This window comes from Nyctibius grandis, chromosome Z (genome assembly GCF_013368605.1).
Source record: "Nyctibius grandis isolate bNycGra1 chromosome Z, bNycGra1.pri, whole genome shotgun sequence".
Taxonomy (NCBI): domain Eukaryota; kingdom Metazoa; phylum Chordata; class Aves; order Nyctibiiformes; family Nyctibiidae; genus Nyctibius; species Nyctibius grandis.
The window spans coordinates 57,436,087-57,462,255 of record NC_090695.1 but is presented as its reverse complement, the minus strand read 5'-3'; positions in this window follow the sequence as shown (position 1 = coordinate 57,462,255).

Here is a 26,169-nt window from a genome sequence, read left to right as displayed (position 1 = left end):
ACCAGCCTGATGACATCTGGCAATACGAATGCTCTTAATGCCATATATTGTTCTTGTTTTAAGGCTTTTCTGCAATGGAAGACCTCTGTTTAAAGTTGGCAGACCTTAGTGAGAGTTAAAGCCAAAGAAAATCCCAAGAAAGCTGTTCTGCCAAAGACCCCAAAAGCAGGAATTCAGAACCTAGATGGATTCTGGGACTGAACTGTGGATTATTTCCCCTTCCCATTAAAGCTCTGCAGGGGTTTATTTCTATGGATCTTTTCTGAGACCACTCAGCCCCCTCCTCTTTCTTTGCTTGTTGTTGCTGTTGTTGTTTTACAAAATAGATTGTTCTCTTATAACCTCTCCTACTTCCTAAAGTCAGTCATAAAAAATTGCTTAAATACAACCCCTGAACTTGAATTTATAGTATCTGTCCTCCAGCTACCCTCGTATGGATTGACGGACATGCTGCTTATGTCCAATACACCCCACAGAAACATCTAATGGACTTGGCAGATTGTTTAATGAAAGGAAAATGGAGGACTGCCTGCCAGTTTCATGTAGATCAATATAACAATGCAGGAAGCATTAATGGAAAATGGATGGATTAGTATAATATTTGATAAGATTGAAACTGAGATTTAGTTTACAGAAAAGAAAAAGAGCATATAAATAGATTTTATACTTCCACATTAATGGAGAGAAGTATCGACAGTGGTGGAAGTTTCTCAGAGCAACTACATCCAAAATGAAAAATTGAAGAACATTTTGGAAAGTAGGCACTTGCAAAATCCTTCAGAAGAGTAAGAACTTTCCCTAATAAACACTTATAATTACTATTTTTAAGAAACACTCACTATCATTGAGGGTAATGTAGCATTCCTCTCTCAGAAAGGTTAGTTTTCTGTTTTTTAAACAAGATAGAAAATTTGACAAACAGCCAATGAGGCAATAAAAGATGTTAAAAGATATGGAAGCTTTCTCTGATTCAAAAGTCATTACAGGATAACTTAAAGCAGATTGCATGGGGTATATTTCCTGTTTCCCTCCTCTGAAGAATCCTATTGTTTACCTCTGGAAGAAAGTGTACAATACGCAGGAAGGTTTCTCAACAGAAGATGTGACAGTTGTAAAAAAAAGGTTTTCTGGCACAGGACCTTGTTTCTGAAAGAAACACAAATAAAACAATAGTGCCTTATCTTCAAAACAAATGAACCAGAATTCATGTCTACAATGTTATCTTCCTCCTTATTTAGCCAGCATCAGAGCAAACAAGATTTTCTTGTGAAGCTAAAAGTTAGTGACTTCAGAATGGCTCCCTGTTCGTTGAATCCAGAGGTGGTCAAGGAGGTGCAAGAGGATGGCTTTACGTGTAGCTAACACACATGATTATATTAGTCAAACCTATTTGATGTCTCTGGCTGCCTTTGCCATGTGGTATGTGCACCCCATAGTCATGAAGACTAAGATACCAAGAGCTCTGCTTCGATCAGCTGTGGAGGACTTTTCTGTAGGAGGAGTTGAATGAAAAGCAGCTCCGTTTAGTTATTTTATCTGGGTCACCACTGCAAAGTGTCAGGCTCTAGAGCTACACAACAGCTAGTCTAACCAGGACTGCCTCCAGCCTTGGGCCAGGGGAGTCTCTGAGAAGCTGCTAGGAAACGGTATATAGAACAGGGTACAATAGTTTAGGGTATGGTATATAGAACAGGGTACAATAGTAATCTGTATAGAAATTATGTGTCTTGTAACAGAATTTTGCTTTCCAAAAAAGAGCAAATCATGACAGAAATGGGATTTTGTTCCAGTAATTGTTTAAGATAGGTGTTTGCTAATAGTCCTTTCAGGTCCTCATACCAGCTGTAAAGACAGAGAAAAAGACTGTCATCATGTCATTCTCTCAAAAAACCTGCTACTTGGATATATTAGTTAAAAAGAACGTAGTTCCCTTTAAAACAGAAAATGCAGTCCAGTCTTGATCATGAGGGAGAGGCTACAGGCTGTATCACCTGGCACAAGGAAGATGACACCAGAGTCCTCAGGCAAATCCCTCATGCAATACACCTGGCTGCAGATCAAAAATAATACCAAGTGTTTGTTCAGGAATGGTACAATAGTAAGAGAAACAAGAACATCAGAACGGAAGTGTCTTGGAAAAACTGATGTGCGAAACCTCATCCAGAGGTTGAGGAAAAGCCGGAGCAGGGGGACAGAGTGGGACTGAGAGGGCATCCACTAAACAGGGTGCACAAGCAGTCACAGAGAGGAGCAGAGGCTCTCAGTGGTGAGGACAGCCTGAGCATAGGCCAGCTACCTTGCAAACTGAGGAGCTCAGGCAGGGAAAGTACCCGCAGTAAATCCTGTCCATGAAAAAAAAAAAAAAAAAAGAAAGAAAAAAAGGAAAGGTAAGAGCTATTGCTGCAGAAGACTCATGGCACTGAACTGCAGCAGATTCTGTCACCTACAAACAAGCCTGTAAGTAGGGTAAAGTAGGTGTTCGCCTACCCAACTCTACTAGTATCACTTCATGTGGTGACCCTCCTTTATCATCTGTGCAGGATAAGTGATTCTGTTTTTTCTTGCTCTCCTCCCTAAATTGCATGCAGAATACACCCTTTACCATCCACAGTTTATATGGACTATAATTCTGGTCCTTTAAAAAGGCTGTGACTCCACAGAATATTGAAACTGTGACAGATGTGTTATGTTTAGAGAAAAGCGAAGCTGAAATAATTACATGATTGAACCAAGTTGACACAGAAAAGGAGGAAAAGGAAGTAAAAAGAAGGATTTAAATGTATAGGTGTTTTTACTAGTGGCACATTTGTGAAGCTCACAATGACCAGTTAGTTCCCTCCTCCCTATGCCAGTGGACCACAGAGGAATGGGCCCTTTTACAGCAGAGACAGCTCAAGAAGTAACATCAGGTGGGAGAAGCACAAAATAGAATGGAATAGTCGCAGTAAGTGTATTAAGCAACTGTGACAGTGTAGTTGCTGACATCTACTCCCCTCCTCAAAACCTTCCAAATACTGCTTCTCTTGAAAAGTAAGCACTAGTACACCCTGCATATCCAAATTCACAATGAGAAAATGTCAGCACCATCCCTTTCCCCTCCTCAAATCATATGATGTTGCAAGCTTAGGACAGGTTGGAGTGACTGAGCCTATATGGCATTAAAAATATTACCACACAAATAATGGCTAGTAAAATCTTCCCTACCAATCCCAACAGGGGGATTGTGGGGGAGGTGGCTATTAAAATGAACTTTGCAGTCAAAGTACACAAGAGAACTGTTTGGAAGGGAATTTAATTTTGTAAGTTGCTGTCTTGTAGCAATAATAAAAACGACAGCACTGCTGAGAGTTACTCATTTCCTGCAGACTACCTCATTTGTGATTGTGGTAGCAATATATTTCTAGAACAGAAGTGAAGCATTAGCTAGGCGGTTTTCCCCCTTAATTTTGTCAAAGCAGAGAATTAGGGATTTCCAACACTCCCACTTTTCTATTTCTAAACATGCATCTTCTTTCAGCAACCAAAATTTGACTCCTCTGCCCTATGCAATTACATTTCATGACTCAGGCTGGGTGTTTGTATTTTATCTTGTTGATTAATAGCATTCACATTTAAATGGTCACAACCAGCCTTTGAAGTCATTAATACCCCATTAAGATGAATGGCGTAACTTCACACCCTTTGTTTCAGTCTCCTGACTCTGGAACCAAAAAAACAGCAGCATATTGATTTACAGAGTAAAGACTACCCTCACAGTCATTGGAGGAAAAAATATGTAGGTTTAAATACAAGACAATGCTGCAATATTTGCTGAATAACTCTGGACAACCCACTATCCTGAAATTTCAACACCTGGAGAGTCATTGCCACCTTAGTAATAGGATAATGACATTTAAACCACTAATGAGTCTAGCACAGTTAGCACCATGATGCAAATAATTGTCAGCATGAAGTTTCCATTTAACATCTTCTTAGAGAAAATAAATAAGCATTTGCAGCATCTAACTTCTCTGGAGAGAAAACATCTCCCCAGGTTTAAATATCTGCTGACTCCGGTATATATTCTTATACATAAAACAATAATGTAATCCCTATTGTATCTCTGTCCAGGATGCAGCACTGATACACTACAATCTAGTTAGAATTAAGTGTGTGTGTGTGGGGGGGGGGGTGTTATTCACTATGAGTAATTGTAAGTGAAACCATATTGTGTCTACAGTAATGTGCTTTGTCTTAGCTCAGCTACATTAGTCTTGCTCAGCAGAAAATTAATTTACATGGGCTTTTGGAACGATCTTTCTACAGTGGGTTAATTTTGGGTTTTCTGCAGTAACAAAGAAGCTAAACTACGTACTAGACAAAAAGTCAATACTCTTCGACATGGTAAGATGTGGAAGCTCTCCCATGATCACATTTAAACCAGAGTGTACTAAAAAGTTAGCAAATAAGGAACAAAACAGGAAAAAGGACACCTTTCATATTCTGGCTTTGAGCCATCTTTGGCTCATGAATTTCCTCATAGGAAAAGGTGCTCCAGCATTATTATAGGAGAAAAATAATTTTCATTCACTTCTGCAGTACTGTCTTTCCTTTACTCTGGAAAGTAGGAGGCAGGTATCCTCCATCTCTGTGTGAAACATCCAGGTGGTTTATAAGAGATCATGGGGACCAATGATTTTTCAGTGGACTACTCCAGGTTTGAATCAGGTACTGATTTGGGACTGTTGACATAGGAAAGAACTGTTCAGATTGACCCGTGGTAACAGATTAATACGGCATTTAATTAATCTGCTTAACATTGCTGAGGGAGAGTTAGGCATTCTTATTGCTGTTCTAGAGAGACACAAAGAGCAGCAGAGAGGCGATGACTTGCCCAGGGCACTCAGCAATTCAGCGGCGAAACTATAATCAGGACTTGGAAACTCCTATGTCCCTGCTGCCAAGACCAAACTGCCTAATGAACTGCACTCTGCACTGGTTTGCTTTCATAAGATTGTTTCTTGCTCCAGATCCCTTGTGATGAAGTTTTCTCTCTGCCACAGTAGAGGAAAAACCAAATTAACTTCATCATTGAGCATTTAAAATGCAATGGACAAGCTGGTTGCAAGGAATGTTAATTTTGCTTTCAATAAGAAGAACTTGACCTGTTATACAGTGACAAAAGCAGAAAGGCAGCTCTGAATTCTTCAGCATCAAAAGCAGAAAGGTGGCTCTGATTTCCTCAGTAGTGATCAAGTAACCTCGCTTAGGCAAAATATCTGACCTTCAGACTGGTAGTTAATCTGCTTGCGAATTGGAGGCAGGAGATTCCTCTTATAGTCCCTTCAATATCTCTGCAGCGTTACATTTTAGTAATTTTCTGAAAATACTAGTCAGAGAAAGTGATCTTGTTAAATTTAGTTAGCATTAAGTTTGATGCTCTAGAGTTCAGTGTGTTCTGCGTAGAATTAACTTTGTGTGAGTCAGATAGATAGCTTTTATGATTTGAGGTTTGGGGTTTTTTTTATTGCTATCAGTTGCACAGATATCTCACAAGAAGTGTATTTCAGGAGAGCAAAGATTTAAACATCATTACCTACCCTTCACACTAGGTTTAAACAGGAACAATATGAAACCAAAAGTTCTTATTTCCTGTCTGGTTTTAAACTTTTTTTCCTTCATGGAACATGAAGAGAATCAATATTTCACAGCAAGTCTGTATAAAACACAAAAAAGCTAGAAGCTATGTGAAGTATGGCTACATTTGGGATAGAGTTTCAACGTTATTTAGATAGAGAAATCTGGAGCACTTTGTCTTGATTATAAAACCCTAAGGAATGCCCTGGGTGTTTCACCACATGCTAGGAGAAATGATGGGAGAAAACTGGCAGAAGTTATCTCTTCCCACCCAGTTTAACTGATTCAGACAGGGCAATTTTGTTGGAAGAGTCTGCTGGCAATCAATATGTCTCAGCTTGCTCCTATATGCCTTGCTGAGAGAGAGCGAGCTGTTGGAAGAGAATCAAGACATGAAACTTTTTCTACTCTAGTTTAAAGCTTATGAAAGCAAATGATCTCCAGGGCACTCATCCTTTCACCTTGGTAAACATGCAACGAATCTAAATGAAAGGAAAACAGAAGGACTCCTCACTCCTCCCTCCTCCTCCTCTTTCTGCAGCAGTACTGAGTCTTACAGGCCGCACAGCAGTACCTGCCTTGCCAGTCCACTGCAGACATCCTGTAAAGCTCAAATTTGTAAAAAAAAAAATTGAAGGTAACAAAGAGAAAGGAAGAATATATTCCCTGCCCATTTCTCAATGTATGTTTTCACACAAAAAGCCAGTACCTTGCCCTACATAAATAAGTACAGGTTTGACAAAGGTGAATCAATTCTGGCAGCCTCTTTGTTACTGCTAATGACAGGCACCCATTCTCCTGATCTGCCTGTCTTTCTTGGCACCAAATCTGGAAGTAAGAAGAACAGCCTGACTTTGAAAAACAATTAGAGATATTGCTTGTTCCTAAGGAGTTATTTAGCAGTGTTTACTTATTGACCAAATATTTTTGTACATGATACAAATAAACCTGACTTACTGAGCTCAGAAGGTAATATGCACAAACAAGATTTTTACTTGAGGTATTCACTTATTTACTTAACAATATGAGAATGGATTGTCAGTAATTTAATCTGGCAATTTACATAAAAGTATACCCTTCTGGAAATACAGGATCAGGTCAAAGAAGAAGGCTTTCTCTTTGCTCCCTTCAGGAACAAATGGTGTCCCTGAAAATAGTATTTTGTATATATCCTCCTAAAGGTAAAGTGAAGCAAAAGAGCAGTGAAATTTACAAAAGCTCCAGTCAAGTATATTATACTTGGACTTTAATCAGTGACACTACACCTTTCTTCACTGGAGCTGTATCAGTTAGTGAACCATCCCTGCCTGTTTAAGAAACACATTTCTAAGAGCTGCCAGTCTGCTCTGCACTGGCTTTTTCTAAATCCATCTGTTTCTTAGGGGAGATGATTCAGTATTGGTTACTTGCTGGCTAAATGATACAGACCAAGAAGACTAGATGCCCTGGCTTAAATTACCATGGGCTGACTGTGATCTGAGGAAAATGAAGATCAGGCCCAAAAGTTCACCACCACATGAATAGCAGATGAGATGGAGAGAGTTGGATTAACTTGAAAGAAAAGAATAAGTCATTGTCCAATATTTTACATGATAGCTGATCTATCTCATTTTTCTTCTTGGTATTGGTTAGAGATAGACCGTTGGCTGTCATGTCTTAAGATACATTTCTCCATGCTCTAGCGTTTTCCTTAAAAAATATGTATCTCTGAGGGGACAGAAATGTTCCAAACCTGCTATATTTATCTGGTTCATATGACACCAGGTAGGTGGTTACACTGATGGAGCAGGCCAAATTCAGCAAAACCTGCCTGATGTGCAGTAAGAGGCACTGCTGTGCCCAGACCTATCCTGGTGAAAACCTCTCCTCCTAATGTTATGCAGACAGGTACCTTGCGAGGGAGCCATAGGAGTTTTTGTTTTTCTGTCATGAGGCTCTGGTTAAGAGCATTTTTAGATGTTCTCTCGTGCTTCCCTTGCACCAGTAAATCCCATACAATGATTTCATTATCCCACTGCCACGGGACTACGGCATGTAACACAAATAATGATGAACAAACACATGGAGGCGTGGATAACTCACACATAGGGTTATCGGCTAGGGGACTTCCTCAGTCCCTATATATCTCACCTCTCACCTAGGCCGCGGGTAGATTTGCCTGCCTCATATTGCTCCTTCAGTGCGATTTCCATAACTTGTAGTTTACTCCAGAGTTTCAGTCAAAAAGCGTAGCATGCTTTTTGAGAAATTAACATGCATTTTCCCCTTTAGATGTTTAAAGAGTTAAATTAGCTGGTGCAGAAATTTAGTAGGAAGTCCTCTGTCTCATCTGAACTCCATAACATGGAGTAACTGTTAGGGGCAGGAATTACATTCTCCATTCATTTGCACTGCATATTTGGGTAGCTGGCACAGGTCAGTATTCAGTAGGAAAATGTATATAGGGAGGAGACCAGACATATGGTTGCAGAACACAGTTGCTAGGACTCTCCTCACCAGCAATCTTTCAGGAGCCCAAATGGACAAGGCCCATAGCACAATCCCACCCTCCATAGCCTGCTCTGAATTTCTTCTTCAGTGAGCCTTAATGCAGCACAGCCATGCAAACCCTGTGGTTCCTTCAACTACATTAAAAACAAACTAGCTATGGTTAAGAAGACTACTGTGGTGGCAAAATGATAAAAACAAGCCACTGGTAGCTTTTACAGATAGACATTCTATTTCAATGTGCACTTAAAAATATTTTCCTTGCTATACAGAGGCATGAAACCACAACAAAGATATTCAATATTTGCTTGTAAAGCATACATACATACAAAGAGCCTGAGACTGCCTCCATGTAGCCTGAAATCTTGGAACTGTGCTTAATGCAATCTGCATGCTGTAATACTAAAGCATGCTTGGACTAGCTGAGAGAGGCAATTAGGAGTTTCCTGACTTTGTTGCTTCATCAAGCCCTTTACAGGAATTTAGCATTCTTTTTTTTTTTTTTTTTTTTACTTTGGTTTATTTTCCTACCAAATGAAAGTGTGAAATGCTCTCATGTTGAAAATGCTGACTAATTCCAGAAGCCATTTGCAAGAGTCATCCAGTCACCCGGTTTTGAGAAAAAAAAGGAAAAGAATCAGTTCTGGCATACATAGAAATTTGTCTAGAACTCATTGATAGAAAAATATTCTGTTACGTTACTATTATGATAATACTAGTATTAGAGTAGACAGAAGGGACTCCACCTATGATCTTACTTCAGGGCATGGCAGAAACACATAATTCTTTCCGCATAAGAGTGACTAACAGTAATGGCTAACCAAATGGTTTTCTTTATCTCATTGTATTTGGGAGAGGAAAAAGGAAAAAAATGTTGTTCAAAGAACTGTGTGAAAGTGCATGTTTCTTTTATGCTGAAGATTTAACTAGATACAGCTGTATACAGATAATCAAGTTTTCATCTATCATATCAGAAGAATTTAGGAACTTTCACACAAAAAACAGAAATGTGGTCCATCTACCCCAGTATTCTGTCTCCACCAGAGGTCAACATCAGAAGCTTCAGAGGCAGGCAGCTGTCATATTATCTCCTCCATGACAGAGTATCTTCTTCACCTCCTCCTGGCAATCAAGATTGTATTCTAATCTTGATACTCAGAGATAAAATCTGAAGCATAACATTTTCTGTTAATATTAAGTCCCTGGTTTTGAATTGCATTTTATACCCATATCAAATTAACTGTTTAATCCCAAATGGTCTCTGAATTTATCTTCTACTGAAGTTAATTAGAGCACAGGAAGGCATTTGGAGAATCCATTTCTTGCTCAGTTCAGTTTTCTCTATGCAGTTGCAAAACTAAAGTTCGCTCTATAGTTTTGAAACCCAAAAAACTACAGACCAGTCTCTAAGGCTGGGGTATATTGGTCTTTTCTGGATTCCCTCACATAACTCCTAAAACCAGGAATGGTTTTAGGCCTAACCACACTACCCAGGTAGGTGCTACTGTTGTCTGAAGGGAAGAGACAACACAGCAATCAGGAAGAGAGACCATTAAAGTGCATTTGCCCATAAAATCCCAGTAATGATACAGTGTGCCCAAAACCGCCTTAAACAGACAGCCTAAATCACAGAAAAATTGTCTCAAATTGTGTTCCAGCCATATGCCAGAAGGGATTTCCCCCATGCTCTAATGAAAAAGTAGCTCAAATTCTGAGTACAGCATCAGAGTAAAGGCACAGCTCCCAGCACTCCCCATGTCCATCGGAGGCTCCAGCTGCTGATCCAGACCACTCATCCAGCCTGCCGCAACTCCACAACTGTATGTCCAGCAGCTGGTCAGCATATGCGCCTGTTTACCCCAGGGTTCTCTGCTCCAGCAGTCTGCACAAATGTTTGATCAGTGTGAAAGGTTGCTTACAGATGAAAGCTCACCCAGAGTGGGTGTCACTCGCAGGCAATATCTTCCACTGTGTGGGAAGACTTGCACATCTCTTCTGAGCATACATCCATCCTCTGGCAGCAATCCTTCTGTCGAGCATGAAGGAGACATCTCACAGGCTTCTCTCTCGGTGAGGCTATCCCACCTCAATTCATCTTCTCACCAGGAAGGACACCTGGGGGATATAAGAAGCCCTTCTTATGATGGCATATTGTGAAGGGCTACACAACCAACATTTTCAGAAAAATGAGAGGTTAAAACTTAAATTGACATAATCGCGTTTTGAATGAGATCTGTAGCTGGGTAAAAATACCCATAATATTTAGATTTGTGACGGTGTAGATACAGGTGAGGCAAGATTTTCAAATGCATATGGGTACTCAGTTCCTCTTGATATCACACAGACATAAGCAGCAGAGTGCTACTGAAAATCCTACTACCTGTCTACATGTTTAGCTGCTAAGTACCTTTAAATTCTGGTTCTTAAGAACTAAGGCTAAAATCCTAGCTCTGTTTGAATATGTGGCAAATTCCTATTGACTTCCAGAGTCCCGGGATTTCATCTTAAATCTGTATTCAAATACCTAAACAAATAATATGTTTTTTTCAGTATTTAAATCCCTAATAGCTCTCATATTTAGGTAAATATGGGTCCTGGAGCCAAAGTGTAAACTTTGAAGTTTAACTTTGGACACATATTTTTAGAAATCTTGCCTCTAATTGTACATAGAATCACAAAATCACAGAATCACAGAATCAGTCATGTTGGAAGAGATCTCTGGGATCATCGAGTCCAACCATTGCCCTGACACCACCTTGTCAACTAGACCATGGCACTAAGTGCCACGTCCACTCTTTTCTTAAAGAGAGTCACATCCAGAGATGGTGACTCCACCACCTCCCTGGGCACCCCTTTCCAATGTCTAATGAATCTTTCTGAGAAGAAATGCTTCCTAATGTCCAACCTGAACCTCCCTTGGTGAAGCCTGAGGCTATGTCCTCTTGTCCTATTGCTAGTGGCCTGGGAGAAGAGGCTGACTCCCACTCCACCACAACCTCCCTTCAGGTAGTTGTAGACTGCAATAAGGTCACCTCGGAGCCTCCTCTTCTCCAGGCTAAACAACCCCAGCTCCCTCAGCCGTTCCTCATAGGTCATACCCTCCAGACCCTTCACCAGCTTGGTCGCCCTCCTCTGGACTCGCTCCAACACCTCAACATCTTTCTTGAAGTGCGAGGCCCAGAACTGAACACAGTACTCAAGGTGCGGCCTCACCAGTGCCGAGTACAGAGGGACGATCACTTGCCTAGACCGGCTGGCTACACTATTCCTAAGAGAGGCCAGGATGCCATTGGCCTTCTTGGCCACCTGGGCACACTGCTGGCTCATGTTTAGCCAGCTGTTGATCAGCACCCCCAGGTCTCTTTCTGCCGGGCCACTTTCTAACCACTCTTCCCCCAGCCTGTAGCGCTGCATGGGGTTGTTGTGGCCGAAGTGTAAGACCCGGCACTTGTTCTTGTTGAACCTCATGCCGTTGGTCTCAGCCCATCTATCTAACCTGTCCAGATCCTTTTCATTGTAGTAGTCACTTTAAAGATAAGGAATACCCAAATACAGACTACTATCTTTTGAAAATAAAATGCCATGTGTGTACTCCTGAATATGCCATTCTTTTGCAGGATAACTTATGATAGAGATGATGATAGAGACAATGCAGTATGTGCTGCAGCAAAGCTGCATCTGCAGAGTTTTTAAAGGTCCATTTTAGAGGGTTGCAAATTTGATATGACTTCAGTGTTGGAGGTACAGGGAAGAAAAATAACACGTCTGAGTGTGCAAGTATAAGCAACTTATCACTGGAATGGCCTGAGTGTAACAGGCCGGGTTTGAAAACATTGTACCTAAATCTGGGGCAGCAAAAGACCAGCTGTTTTTGTAGCTGATATCACTTCTTTCCTAAGACAGTAAACCACTCCCTCAATTAAAAAAAAAAAAAAAAAAGAAAAAAAAGAACAATGCAACACTTGAAACAACCAAGCTACTCCACTAAATGATTATTGACATTTGTAAGTAAACATGGTTTTTAAATAATTTATTTTTAAAATTGCTCTTGGTCTGAGACCTCTGTTGAAGTTTCTGTCCAGATCAATTTTTACAGCTGAAATAACTCCAGAACTACAGAGCTTATAGCAGGACCAGCAACAGGTCCTAAACCGTAGCCCTATGTTCAGGTTCTAAGGTATAAAACCCCTAGGATTACTGCATTTTCCTTTGTTTGTTTACAATCCTATACAAAACAACACGAAAAAAAAAACACTAAAGCTAAATTCATTACCTTTGCTTTACTCCTGCAGAGCATTAATAGGTTTTAGAAATGAAATACTCTTATTAATTTTATTAAGTCAAAGGAAAATCTAAGGTTTCCATGAATAATTCAGATTAACATCATATCTTCGAAAGTCATATGTAAAACATTGTTATACCTCAAAAGTCCCTCACAGTCTAACGTACATTTAATTCTCAATAATGCTGATTTATAGTTTTATAAAGCAAAATAATAAATACAATAAATTACCCCTATATTTCCTGATCTCAGTCACTATAAAATAACTGCTGTAGTTTTACATTATCAGTGTGAAATATTAAATACATAAATCAAAACAAGTTTATTTTTCATCTGGAGCTGGGAACTGGTTTCTGAAACTGACAAATTCAATTTAGGTAAAATGAATGTTTTATGAATATTTATGAATAGAGAAGAAAAGAAAATTTTGCTATTGAGTTTACTACTTGAGGAAGCACTACTATTGGCATTAACATAAATGTTTCTTCACAGTAACATTACTTTTGTTATTGCAGTTTACTTCCTCAGCCTTTATTTTGTAGGTGTGTTTCAACAGTTCTGCTTCTAGCTGCATTCAAATTTTCAAGTTAGTATTTCTCTTCACAATTGCAAATAGATCCTACAGGAAATTAACTTATATTTGCAGCACTTCAGTATTGGGAGAGTAGGCTATTCTCTTCCAGTTGGAATTATTGGAAGACAAAGGCAACTGGATGTCACAAATTAATTAAACTCAGACAGCCAGGAAATTCATTAGTGGTACCTGTAATTCTCTGTGTTGACTCAGAGCCAAATCTCGAGATCTTTATGTGGCTCTCATTAAGACAAAAATCCACTGAGGTAACTGTGAATTTTATTTGCTCAAGACCTAGGGAAGGGTTTCAATTCGGCATGTTGTGGTTTTAGTCCTTCAGCCAAACTCTTACAGTCTGAAAAGGCAAAGAATCTTGATACCATCCACTTATTTTCAGACTAGCTGTATTTGACAAGAAAGGTGATATGAAATCTGGACTAAAACATAAAGAGCAATGCATAATATATACTGGCTGAGAAGTCTCTTTGTTCGTAAATATTCCACCACAAAGATATTTTAAATTTTTTATTCTTCTGGAATCAAAGTGTTCAGTAAACCATAAGTAGGTTGCTTGCAGAAAATATTAAATGAACAACTATAGAAAATTATGACCAAACAGAGAAAAAAATGGATGTTGGCTATTAATTCTGGCAAGTCCTTTGTAAGCTAATATGAAAAGACACAGCCATTAACTTCAGTTATACAGACTTGGAGCCTTGCTGGATGCTTCAAGGGAGTCAGTGATAGCGCAGTGGTTGAAAAAAGCGAAGTGTTCACTGCCAGGTAAGGCAGCGGTGGTGCATGTAAATGACCCAAGAATCCAGTCTCTCACTGTTTTGGGCTTCTCTGCATGCCATAAGCTGTGTCCCTTGCCTGTCATTTCCCAGTGGCCCAGCCCTAAATGAAACATGACATTTTCTTTCCATTTTCTTTTACAGAAAGAGAAAGTCTATGTCTGTTAGTCGACAGTTACCTCATAAAAGCAGAAAGGAGACAACAATTTAGAGTACCAGGTAAATGCATTGACAAAGAATCACATAGATTTCTAACACCTCTAACATCATAAAATAAGTTGTCTAGTTGTTTGTTTCTAAATTCCCTTTGGAGTTCTAGTTCAATTCAACCTTTATAAAATTTATCAGATCAGCTATTGTATGAGAGGACTTTTAAAAGTACCTTGAATACAATAATTCTTACGTCTAGTTAAGCAACAGTCCTTGTTTTGTTCACCTCTAACCATTTGTAATTTAATATTGTATTACTGCCACGTACTGTGTGATTAGAAAAGTATGTATATAGTATACAGATATATATAGATATAGGTTATGTATATAGATTCATCATAAGAAATCACAAGAAAAAAATATATTGTAACATGCTGTCTCATCCAAAGTTTTTAGAAATTCAAAGAAGTTCTCAAATTTTTTTTTCTTTTTTTGCTTTGCCTTCAACTGCTACCTTCTGCTGACTTTAAAGAAGCGAAGGAAAACCGAACAGCAATTCTCTTCCAAATACATAAAAGTAGTTTAGGTATCAGGTCATGTCCACAATATAATTAACTTCATCAGGTTTAAATTCAACACTATGTGTTGTTTTTAAAAATCACTGTACTCCTGTAACTGTCACTCAAAATGTTTTCCTGCATATTTGCCAGTTCTTACTTTCCAACTTAATGGATATGTTTTTAGATATTTAAAATACAGAGTTCTTACCAGTCCTCATGGTTAACCTTGAATTTTTACGTCCTCCTGTTGTTTTGAAAATTGCTTTCAAAGTAGAAAAAAGCTGTCAAAGAAAAGACAACACTAAGCACACATTGAACAATGAATATCTGTCAAGGTTACAAGACTGTGAGTCAAATTTAGTTTCTATCATCAAACCCAAGAGATGATGCTTTACAAATAGGTAAGGTGGAAATCAGATGTAAAGAACTTAGAGAAAATGGAAAAATTAACATGCTGAGACTTTGGAACATGCAGAATTGCTGTAGGATTTTTTCTGCTGCAGCATGTCTATGTTGAAATACTTAGAGTGAGAAAAAGGCTAATGGACCACACAGGAAAGAAAGGTTATGATAAATTGAAAGTGAGGAATTGAACAAAGATAAGGACAGTGGGTTAAGAGCACTATATGAGGAGCTGTAAATTAGGAGCTCATCACTTATCTAGAGAAAGAGAAGATAAAATTGAAGCTGACTACAGAACAATTTCACTAGGGGAGAAATCTCAACAGAGCACCTCCAGAAGGTGTACCCCTCTTCCAGGGCAGGCTGCCAAACCCAAATTCTCTGAAAGCCTTAATCCACCACACAGAGGGTATTCTGTGTCTCTCACAATAGCCATATCTCGTTAGGCATGTTGGTCATAAAGCTAACAACTTTGTTTAAACTGGCAGGGATCAAGCTAGTGTGGTTTACAGAAAGGCAGGTGCAACCCAGGTGTAAGGAAGAAGGAGTCATTGCATCATATGGAATGATGCCATGTGCCTTGACAAGTGGCTTTGCTGGAGAGTGACCAAAACCCATCTACTCTCATGTACGTATATTTTATATATGTGACTAATATACACAGATGGATAGGTAACACCAAGAAATTAATTACTAATATAAAATCACCTAAGAAAGAAAATCTTACCTGGAGTGGCCAGTTCACAAGTTTCTATGATTCCACTTTGCCTTATAATAAATCCTTTCTAGGGTTTGTGTCTGTAAGTAAGGCTCAAAGCTGATCGCTCATTATCTATCTGTACACGGATTTTTGCCTTCAAATTTTTACACAGCTCTGACAGGCTCCATTGGGTGATTCAGCTGTGAGGCATGCTCTGTACAGGAATTGCCAACATTCAAGTGTACTGCTTTCGCTTTAAGAAGTATGGTCTGTGCAATGTCCTCAACAAAATGCTTTGCCATACTAACTGCTTTTAGTCTTAGAATAAAGTTTTTAAAATAAAAATGTCCTTATTTCAACAATTAGATGAGTTAAAAACAATGGGCCTAAATGTGAAGACCAAGGTCATTTAACTCCAGAAGTAGTGCCAACTGAGTGAGGCTATTTGAACAGGCTCCAAGGCCCTGACTCAGTTGCCATCTCTTAGACGTCTGCTGCCATGTCAGATGTGATGCTGTATCCCACTTGGCCTCCATCTGTCTCTCCAGAAGGCTGCAGGCCTCCTCATGTGTTGTATCTACCACTTCAGGCAGATGTCTTAGATACTTTAGGGTGTCTAAATACCTATGCTTACACAACACAATCAACCCTCAAATTTTCAACTTCATTCACCTAAGAGTGCAATTTGGCTCCAAGACACATAGTACACACAGATAAATGTGAGTTACAGCTGTGCAGAAGCCTCACTGTCCAAAATCCCATTATAGTCAATGAGAATCTAATCAGCACAGTCTAGAAAATTGCATACACACTTTGAAGTAGGCACCTACGTTAGGTCTACTGCAGAAGAGCTACTGCAAATACCTAAATTCAGATATTTTAATCTGGATATTAATCCCATGCTAAATATCCAAAGAAAAAGATGCAAAGATGCAAAGACAGTAGAAGCTAATGTACAGGAACTTAGTCAGAAACATATGAAACTAACTCTAAAGAATTCAGAGCACAGAACAGGAGTAGAGTGTGTTCTAGACCAAAAGAATAATTTTAAACCCGAAAATCATTCAAAATTACTGGAGCAAACACAATAAGATTTGTGCCACTGGAGAATGAGAGAACACAAGAACAAAAAGCATAATCTGATATAGATCAAGTTCTCACCATGTTTCTGAACCTTTTCCAGTTTGTGAACTTCAATGGTTTTGCATCCGTAAGCCTATCAACCGCTTTGGTCTGCCTATAGATTGATTCACAGACTAACTATATAGGATATGTAACAACGTAATTTCCTAATCATGTCACAACATGAACCATCTTGTTAACTAGGAGTAATCTGACTGCCAAATAATGCTCACACCTATTTAGACAGAAACTTAAAACCTTAATGAGGCAGAATACTTTAAGCATTAAAAATGCAGATCTAAAGGGCTGTGAAGATTTTAAATTAGCAAATGAGCATCACACTGGTCTAGGCAACACAATGAATCATTGTGAATCACTTGGCAGAAACTGCAACTCAACTTCAAAGCAAAAATTAGTGGCTTGGACTCTGGGTGGAGGGAGCCATAAAATATTAACATCAGCTTTTGTATGTAGGAAGCTCATTACAGAAAGCTAACCCTGCCCAGTATCTTGTATTACTAATCTAGGGACTCTTCTTGCAACTCACCTTCTTTTCCTACACTCTCTCTCAATGTAAATGCAAATGCAACAAGTAATACCACTATGGTATGTGAACCCAGTTTCTCTCTCTGTAGGAGTCTTTCCCTTTTTATTTGCTTTGCTTGCTGCAGCAGCTTTCTGAAAATTCCTGTTTTCAGGGACAGCACTTCCAGACGAGGCTTCCAAAAGCATTCTCAAGTCATTTGACCAACCTCCCCTAGGATATTTCTCTTCTCCCTGCTCTGTTCAGTCCTCTCATCATTTTAAATTGTGAGCAACTGAACTGAGTTCAGTAGATTCCCTGAGTTTGAGTCTGTGAGAAGTGGGCATTTGGTGGAAAGCTGCTTCTATCCACCTCTCCTGCATCCTGTTGTTCTACTCACTCTGCAAAGCAGATGCAGAACAAGCTTTTCTTCCCCTAACTGTGTCTTTTTGGAGACCCAGTACTGAAATCAGGCTGGAAACACACCATACCACCCAGAAGCAACACAATTGATTTTAAAATTAGTCTCCAAGTATCAGAGAGCTAAATTTTTGTCTGTGACCAGGCCTTTTCCAGAACTCTGGCATGTGTAGGATGAATGCTAGGGACGGTCTTAACGACTTTACACTGTCAGAACAATGTATTCAAGCCTTCAATATAGATGAGAACCAGACACAGGATCTCTCAGTCTTGTATAAGTCAGCTGTGGAGATGTCTGCACTCACTAAGACTTAACTAAGAGTGAAACGGGACTGAGAAGATACCTTCCTACTTAAAGAGAACTAATTAAAAAATGGAATTAAAAATAAGTCCACTAACTCATCTTAAAAGGTAGAGAAGCACAGCTCATGCAGGAGAAGCAGCCCAACTGCTGCCATCCTCCCTCCAGGGCACAAAAGAGGACATCTGTGAAAAATCCTCCCTTCAGTTTCTCCAGAGTAGCAAGTGCAGGAGTTGAGAAGACATTAATCACAGTCTGAGTGTATTAAGATGTACACTTTGTATCTAAGGAAAAAAACCTCTGTGGGGGGAATAGCGTGACTGAGAAAAAACACCTACCTTTGGGATCAGATTTCATTATGAAATATAACACCTCTTTGTTGAAGAGGTTCTGAATCCCTGCGTTTATGTTAGTGGGAAGTTAGCTGTGTTTCTCTGTTTTACAGAGGGTAAGATTCCCATCAAATCTCACTGTCTCAGGATACCTTCCAGCAATGGAGGGGTAAATATATACAGACTTCTTGCAGCCCATGTATACTCCTAAGATGTTCTTTCAGACACTTAAGTAAATTCAGAGCTTTAATGGTCAGCACTGGTGCCACCACCCAATTAGTGCCTGTGTTATTAGAGCTCTCAGATGTGTGGGTGCTCTGTAGTAATTTTATTTGAATATGATTAATGTTCTTTACTTTCTAGCTCTTCAACCTGTGTTGCTTTGCACAGTGAAACAGTCGACACCCCAGTGATGCCTAAACTTCACCTGGTAGGTGAAGTGATTCATGCATACATATTATGTCTCTAAAAACACTTTGGATCCTACAGAATAAAAGACACATTTAGAAATGCAAGTCGTCTTTATCATCAATAAATTGGATGTTGGAGATACAAAAGCCAAATTCAGAGGCATGAAGATTTTTTTAGTTTCATTTATACCTAAAAATATGGGAGACATACACCACAGTGCTCATGAAATACTTCAAGCTGATTTTAATAACAGTCATTATGTTAAAAAATGAAACTTCTCCTTGTGTCAGAGATGAACTGGAAAGAAACAAAGAAAGAGAAGTAACTCCTGCAGCACCTTTGTGCCCTTCTACAATTGCTGTTCATCATTCTTTCTTTCAGCACTTCCCTTGCTCCTTTTGTGCAAAAGGTACCACCATCTAATGAAACAATTAAGGCCTGACAGTTTAAATATGCTATTCTGTTCTTTTCAAGCACAAGTGCCAGCCATCAAGACAAACTATACCCACTGCTTCACTATCAGCAGAGTCATTGTTATCGCAGATAGAGTGCCCTAAAAATAAAAGCCATTCTGTATGTGCAGCTTCATCAAGTCAGGTCATGTCACCCCTGCAGGGCAGGCAGCACTGTACTAATTTTAATATTCTATTTTTAAACATGGCCTCCTTAGATCTCTTAGTCTGTCCCACATAACAATGCAGAATTGACACATTGTACTCAAGTTCCTACTCCCAACCACCCCCAATTTCTGAATATCCCACCCGGTCTGTACGTTTGATGTCTAAAACAATGATGAAGTGGTCACATTTGGCTTAATGTCACCTGTTGTGCATTGCTTGGCTGTTCAGGGGTCATGAGATCAAATCAAAATTAGTATCTGCAAGACTGATCAGTACTAACAATTTAGTGGCCTGGGAACTATATTTCACAGAGGGCTCCACCCCCAAAAGCTGAACTGAATTTTACAAGCCCATGGACACAGTTGTAGTGGGAAGTTTTCATCTTGAATAACCTCAGATACAGTAATGGCTAGAAGTCACTCTGAGTATGATCGTCTCTCAGAGATAAAACAAAAATTCTCATATCTTTTTGGTACATGTGAGGAGTTTGGTCCCTGATAGGTGCCTTCCTACAACACCAAGGTCACCCAAGCTATCTAAGAGTTATAATGTAGCACAGACACAAAAATAGAGGAAGAATTGCCTATATTTTTCAAGGCAAATTGAAGGAACTCCATTGACACACAGATTTACACCAAGACATGGCTCTTAGATTACCTTTCATATTTGAACTTTTTACACCAGTTGACACTGATACGTTGTAGGGAAGCCTTTCAAAACAAAGAGCTGAACAAGAAAGTACTTTTCCTTCCCTTACACCTACTGCTTACAGCAGTAAAAATAAAAAGCTGATTTTACTCAAACACCAAACTTTTAAAATATCGTACCCTGCACCTGCAATTTGGGAATTAGCAGTTAGTCCAATGTTGACTAGAAACTTGAAGCAGTTTCAAGGTAAATAAAACATATTGCAGTTGGTGCCATGGTGGTGGTTTTAGAACATAACAAGAATCCATTCAGTGTTCAGCATATGCACAATAGCAAATTACACAATCATATGTGAGAGGAAGGTAAGGAAGAGGAACAAGGATGTATTCAGCAGTTGGGTGTAGCAAGTTCCTTAGATTTTCAAACTGTCATTTCTATCATAAGCAAGGTCATATTCCCAAGGGTCAGACAGGCACATTTTTAGGAGCTTTAGGTTGAATCCGTGGACAGCGAACAGTTCTCAATACCCTGTCACAGTATGCTCTGAAATAGCCATATTCTTTCCTTGCAGTATTGTCTGGTAATATCATCCCAAGAAAGTTTTGCACAAGATAACTAGATCATAGGAGTCACCAGGTTCTTAAAAAGGTCTGGTGCCTGCTGCACTGTATTGTTGGCTAATCCCCAGCAGGGCTTCTTCAAACTTGGCAGGGTGCTGCATAGGTTTTTTTCCTTTTGCCAGTTATCTCTTGGTATGTAAGGGTCTGGAGCTTGGTTTTTTTTCATTCCTTTTAACTGTTTGGGTTTCTGCCAGTAAGGAAGGAACATTGGCCCAATATTTGAATTGCACATTAGAAATTATTACTTAATGTCTTTCTCCACATACCTCATTAGCTAAGAAAATAGTACTGAAACAGGACTTAGAGGTGGCTATCATCTCCTCATCTGCTTGACTACTTCCACAAAAATGTATATACCTTTGTACATGTAAATGATCACCTAACAGAGCAGGATGATGACCTGCAAGAAACCCCGTTCATCTTGTTTCCAAAGACTTTTCTGCCAGAACAAAACTGGCTCATTCCAAGAACAGCAGACTGTAGAGAACAAAGAGCATGTTTTCATAGAAATACAGTGCAGTGAAAAATCATTGAAGCTAACTGTGAACAGGACAGTTTTAGGCACTAGTATGGCTGTGTTAACACAGCAGCCTGTCCAACACATTTGGCTCCTGAGGCGTCGGGAAGGTTTGCTCAGGTGATTTTTTTGCTACCCTAACACAGCTATGCTGTTGCCATTATCCCAGTCAGCCAGATGGCACAGAGCCCGGTATCATACCACGCAAATATATCCAAAGGACCGGTGTTAACTGGCCAGATACTGAAATGCAAACCTGACAAAATAGGTATGTCCTACATATTTATTTCAGTTTGCTGTTCTGTCTGCTTTTATTTCGTATTCTCTATCTGTCACTTAAATGATCAAGGCGACAGTGAACAAAGGAGGATGAGAGACCCAAGGTCTCTGTTTATCAGACACAGTCTGAAAGACTTGCCGCCTCCTGAATATTTCTCTCCATAGGAAGCAACCCTGACGTGTACTCTTGCCGTTGGGCAGATCAACTTGCCAGCTTCACACTTGTGTCACTAAAATTTTCTCAACTTTACTTGTCAGAAAAATGGAGAAGAAACATACCAAAAACTTCTCAGAAACACTTTCACAGCTTCTCCTTTAATGTATTTTGCAGGCAGGCAGAAGAATGCTGACAAGCAGCAAGCTATGGAGATGCTAATAAATATATTTGTTTGAAACATATTAAAAGCTGGGCTCATGCTGAACACATGGAACAGTGAAATTTTCACTCAAATCAAACCAATCAAAAATTATTTTAATCTGTCTCACCAACATACGCTTATGCTTCATGTCCTGACAGGCTGAGAGGTCTCCACAATACAGCTTTTGCAGTTTGAAGCTTCCACACACAGCCTCTCAGAATTTTGTTCTGGCAATTCCTGTCTAGCCATCTTTGCTGATGTAAGCTTTAAAACTGTTGCTAATTGGCAATTCTACTGGAAAGCAAAGACCTATCTGTGCTGTGAGAGCTTAAATCCCCCCAAAATACAAAATGCAGTGAAGTGACCTTTTCTTCTGCTTGTTCTGCTGCAGCACTGCGTTCATGTAGTGATTTTCAGGCCTCGTAGCTGACTATTTCTGCAGGACATTGGCATTCAGTGCTTCTTTGTTTCTGGATGAATATGTAAAAACAAAAGTGTCATGTTGTTTGAACAGATGTCTGGCCAGCCTTAATTTAGAACTGGAGTGTGCGCACATAGTTGGCTATTTCGAACTATCAGTCACTCCAAAAGGTTTGCTTTGTTTAGTTAAGAGGCGAAAAACAAGAGTTGGTGAGGCTAATTCTTGGAGGCTGGAATTCTAATATCAAACAGTGCTCTAAACTTGCGACAGCTCAATGTCTCTTCATCTGGCTTGTGCTTTTGGAACAAACAGTGCATGACTTACATAGACTCAGTTTTCATACACATCATGAACTCCAGCCAAATGGAAAAATAAAAAGAAAACCCTAGATTGTTATGACACGGCTATAAATACAGACAGTGAATTATAACAGTAAAATATGTTATGCAAATCACAGCTAATTTTAAAATAGCCAAATATGAGTGCCTACAGAGTGAGTGAAGAATTATATAGCGTTGTTCAAACTCTTAGTTCATTTTTTACCCCTTCGAGCCATTCCTATTACTCCCAAGTTTTTGGTTTTAACAGCTGTTGAAAAGGGATTTATATTGCCATGTAAAAATAGCAGTGGGCAGATCTGTAAAGCACTCTGAGTTACAGAATTTTTCTAATTAACATTTCTTATTTGCTTCAGGTGGACAGCTAGTGATTGCTTCTCCTTGTGCACACAGAGCTTCTGGTGTCTGCTCCTTTCTGCGACATTAGACAGATTTACAAAGATGCCATTTGGCAGAATATTTCAGAGAGATTTGTTTTAAGATGAGTGTTTCTTGAGTGTGAGGCATCACAAGTGGTTTTAGCCTCCCAGCTGTGTTTCTCAGCAGATGGGGCTGGCAAAAGCTGCATGTAATGTGACAGCACAGAATTAAGTTTGAAACAACACTTAAAGAAAAGGTTTGAAGAAGAAAACAAGGTCACTATCCATCTGACGGAAACCACACTGGGTAAACAAATTCAGTGAGAGGTCAATGAATTCTGGTTAAGAAAAAAACCCCAGATCTTCCGACTGGCAAGAGACAGTGCCTAAGAGCCATTTAAAGAGACCACACTACTTGTCACCCTCCTATTCTAGCTGTATCTGTCCTCTACGCCATGTAACATGTCTTACAAGGAGAGCTTCCTGGTTTGGGGAATACCTACACACCAGACAAAATGCTCCATCCTTCCCTTCACCCTCACAAAAGTCTGGCCAAGGCAGAGTTAATTACTATATATAAAGAGTTTCAAAGAAACAGGGCCAAGTGGGGGGAGGGGAGAGAGCAGAAAAATTGTATATTAAAAAACTTTTGGAGAACCAGCCAGGGAGCAATGCCAACCTCTGATCTTAAAGCCAAAATACGTTTGTCTTAGGGGGCTTTCCTGTCTCCCTGTTTCTATGTGGAGGACTGGATGGGGTTCATAAGGGAAAATCTCAGGTTGGGATGAACTGGAAACTCAGCAGTCCCCAGACTGCCTATTGCCTCTATCCTCATCCTGCCAGTATGTCCCCAATGGATGCACAGCCTATTGAAGTTAACACTTTTGAGCAAAATGAAGCCCTGTTTCCTATGTTTAATAGTCAGGCTCAGCACAGCCTGACAATCTGTTTACAATACTCCTTAGGGGCTGGAGCACTCTTACCCATGAATATGTGGTTTGTCATAGTCACGGTCACCTTCCTCTGTTAGAAATAGTATGTCATATAAGTTTTTGCCTGTGCAAAGGCTTTTCAACAACATACATGTATCCACACCTAGCATCCTGCCCAAACAAGTTTGTCACAGCATCTCTCCTGGCCGCCTATCCTACAGTACGAGGTAATGAAGGGAATGCTTTCAAGTTTAATTACTTAGAAATGACTGGCTGCTGGGGTTGGGTAACAGGGAGAGAGTACACTGGCTTTCAAAGAAGAGCCAATGTATTTTCTTCATTTTACCGTAGTTTGCTACCCATTCTTGCTTCCAGTCCATTCAACAACTGTTTTTCAAAAGATTCAACTTCTGCCCCTAGGTTTTCTTTTTAATTCCTAATGATGGAGTTACAAATTCCCTGAAAATAAATAGACAGGCAAATTACACAACTGAATACATACAGCACAGTAGTGTGTGAGTATATTTGTTAGTAGCTAAACTAGAAGGACTGTCTACAAGACACACACTGTGTGACACTACAGTGTTTAAATTCTGTTCTTTCCAGCATGACCTACAGACAGAATTGCTATTAGATATGCTACCTTCTCTTCTACGTTAGCTGGAGACAGACCAGAAATTAAAAGCCAGGGATCACAGCACAGCACCAGCTTCCCAATTCATAAAGTTCCTCTCTGTTTATTGCTAGATTTGAAACACTAGCATTGTTTCTCACTTGTCCTTTTCAACTAACAGTGGATACTCTGAGGTTAGATGACACATGATGGTTTCCAGGCTTGATATCACTCACTCTGTATATGCAATAAGCAGTGTATTGTGTTGATGTAAACAGCTCCCAAATCTGGCATGTTAATATTTCTTGCCTAACTTTTCCCAATGGAAACCGCTTGCCTAGTGAGTCACTGTGTGTTTTCTCCCTCCTTCAGAAGATTCTTCTTGGGAGTCTCCACACCCTGCTGCTGTACCACAAAAATGGCTTTCTTTTTCATTGCTCTGTAGGACGCCCAATTAGGACATTCTTTTGCTTCATTTTTTTTTTTCTCCCAAACTACATTGCAAGACTGCATGTATTTTCTTTTCCATTTCTGAAAAAGTCATCTTTTCCAATTCCTCAATCCCAGATTTAGTGTCTGGGATACATATTCCGAGGACTTGTCCTGGGTTACATCTGTCCCTGCTTCTGCAGATATAACAGGTGCTTCATGTGGCAGAGGTGTGTGTTTTCATCCACGACTTCTTCAGACTTCACTATTTATCCAGGAGAGAAAGAGGGAAATGAAGAGTTCTCATAATGTACTCAGCCTCCTGAAGCACAAGCAGCTAGCAAGCTGCATTACATCTCAAAATAGAAGAGTTTCATTATTCTTCAGTGTATTAAACCACATATTTAAGACATTTATCTGTTGCCTGAGAGAGCTGAAACTGGGGTAGTGGCTGCGATTTTAATTTACTCGTTTGTGATTTTCTTGTTTTAATTACGTTTGAAACAAAGTAAATAGCTTTTGTGGTGGCCTCTGGGACAAGTTTTCACTGAAAGCATGCAAAAAGTGCAAACAGTTGAAAAAAACAGTGACAAGACACCCAGATAATACTGCCAGGAATAACTTGCTCCATGATATTGGTTGCGTGTCACGTAGAAACACACAGAGAAAAGGATCTACCTGTTTCATAGCAAGCTTATTGCCCCTTGATGAAAGTTTTAAAAATAGAAAGAATTTTTCTTCTCTTCTGACAGTGTTAGATATAACACCAAATAAACTTCCATACGGAGAAGATGGCAAGAAAGTAACATAAAATCTATGCTGATTTATTTTAGTCTGCACTGAAGATCAAAAGTCTTCTTTTATTTCCGTGACTGTCCATCCATGCAAATGAAATCAATCTTTTTAAAAGCGCTCAGCTGTGACTTCTTTCAAGTCACTGTTTTAAATTTTATTTCCTTTTTTTTAAGACAAGTAATTTTACTATAATAAATTCCTTTATTTTGCCTCAAATGCATGTGATATCTTCTGTCTCCCTGATGCACATAGGTCCCCAGTGCCTAGTCCTAGGCAGCTTTTTCAGTCCAGTTCTTATCTGAATCATCTTTTAGCTCCTACTTTGAGAGCAAGGCTGCCACTAGGGGCCCAGTTTGAGGCCTGATCTTCATCAGATACGTAGTGAACTGCAGCAGGCAACTTCGCAATGAGCGGTGGGGCACAGCCCTGAACATCAGCCTCGAAGGACAAGTTTGGCCAAAGGTCAAAATTCAGGCAAATGGTTTTTGGTATCTCCAAGTGGAAAAAATATGGAATGGATAGCAGTTATCCAGGATCCAAACCAATCCCTGAACTGAGCATTTTT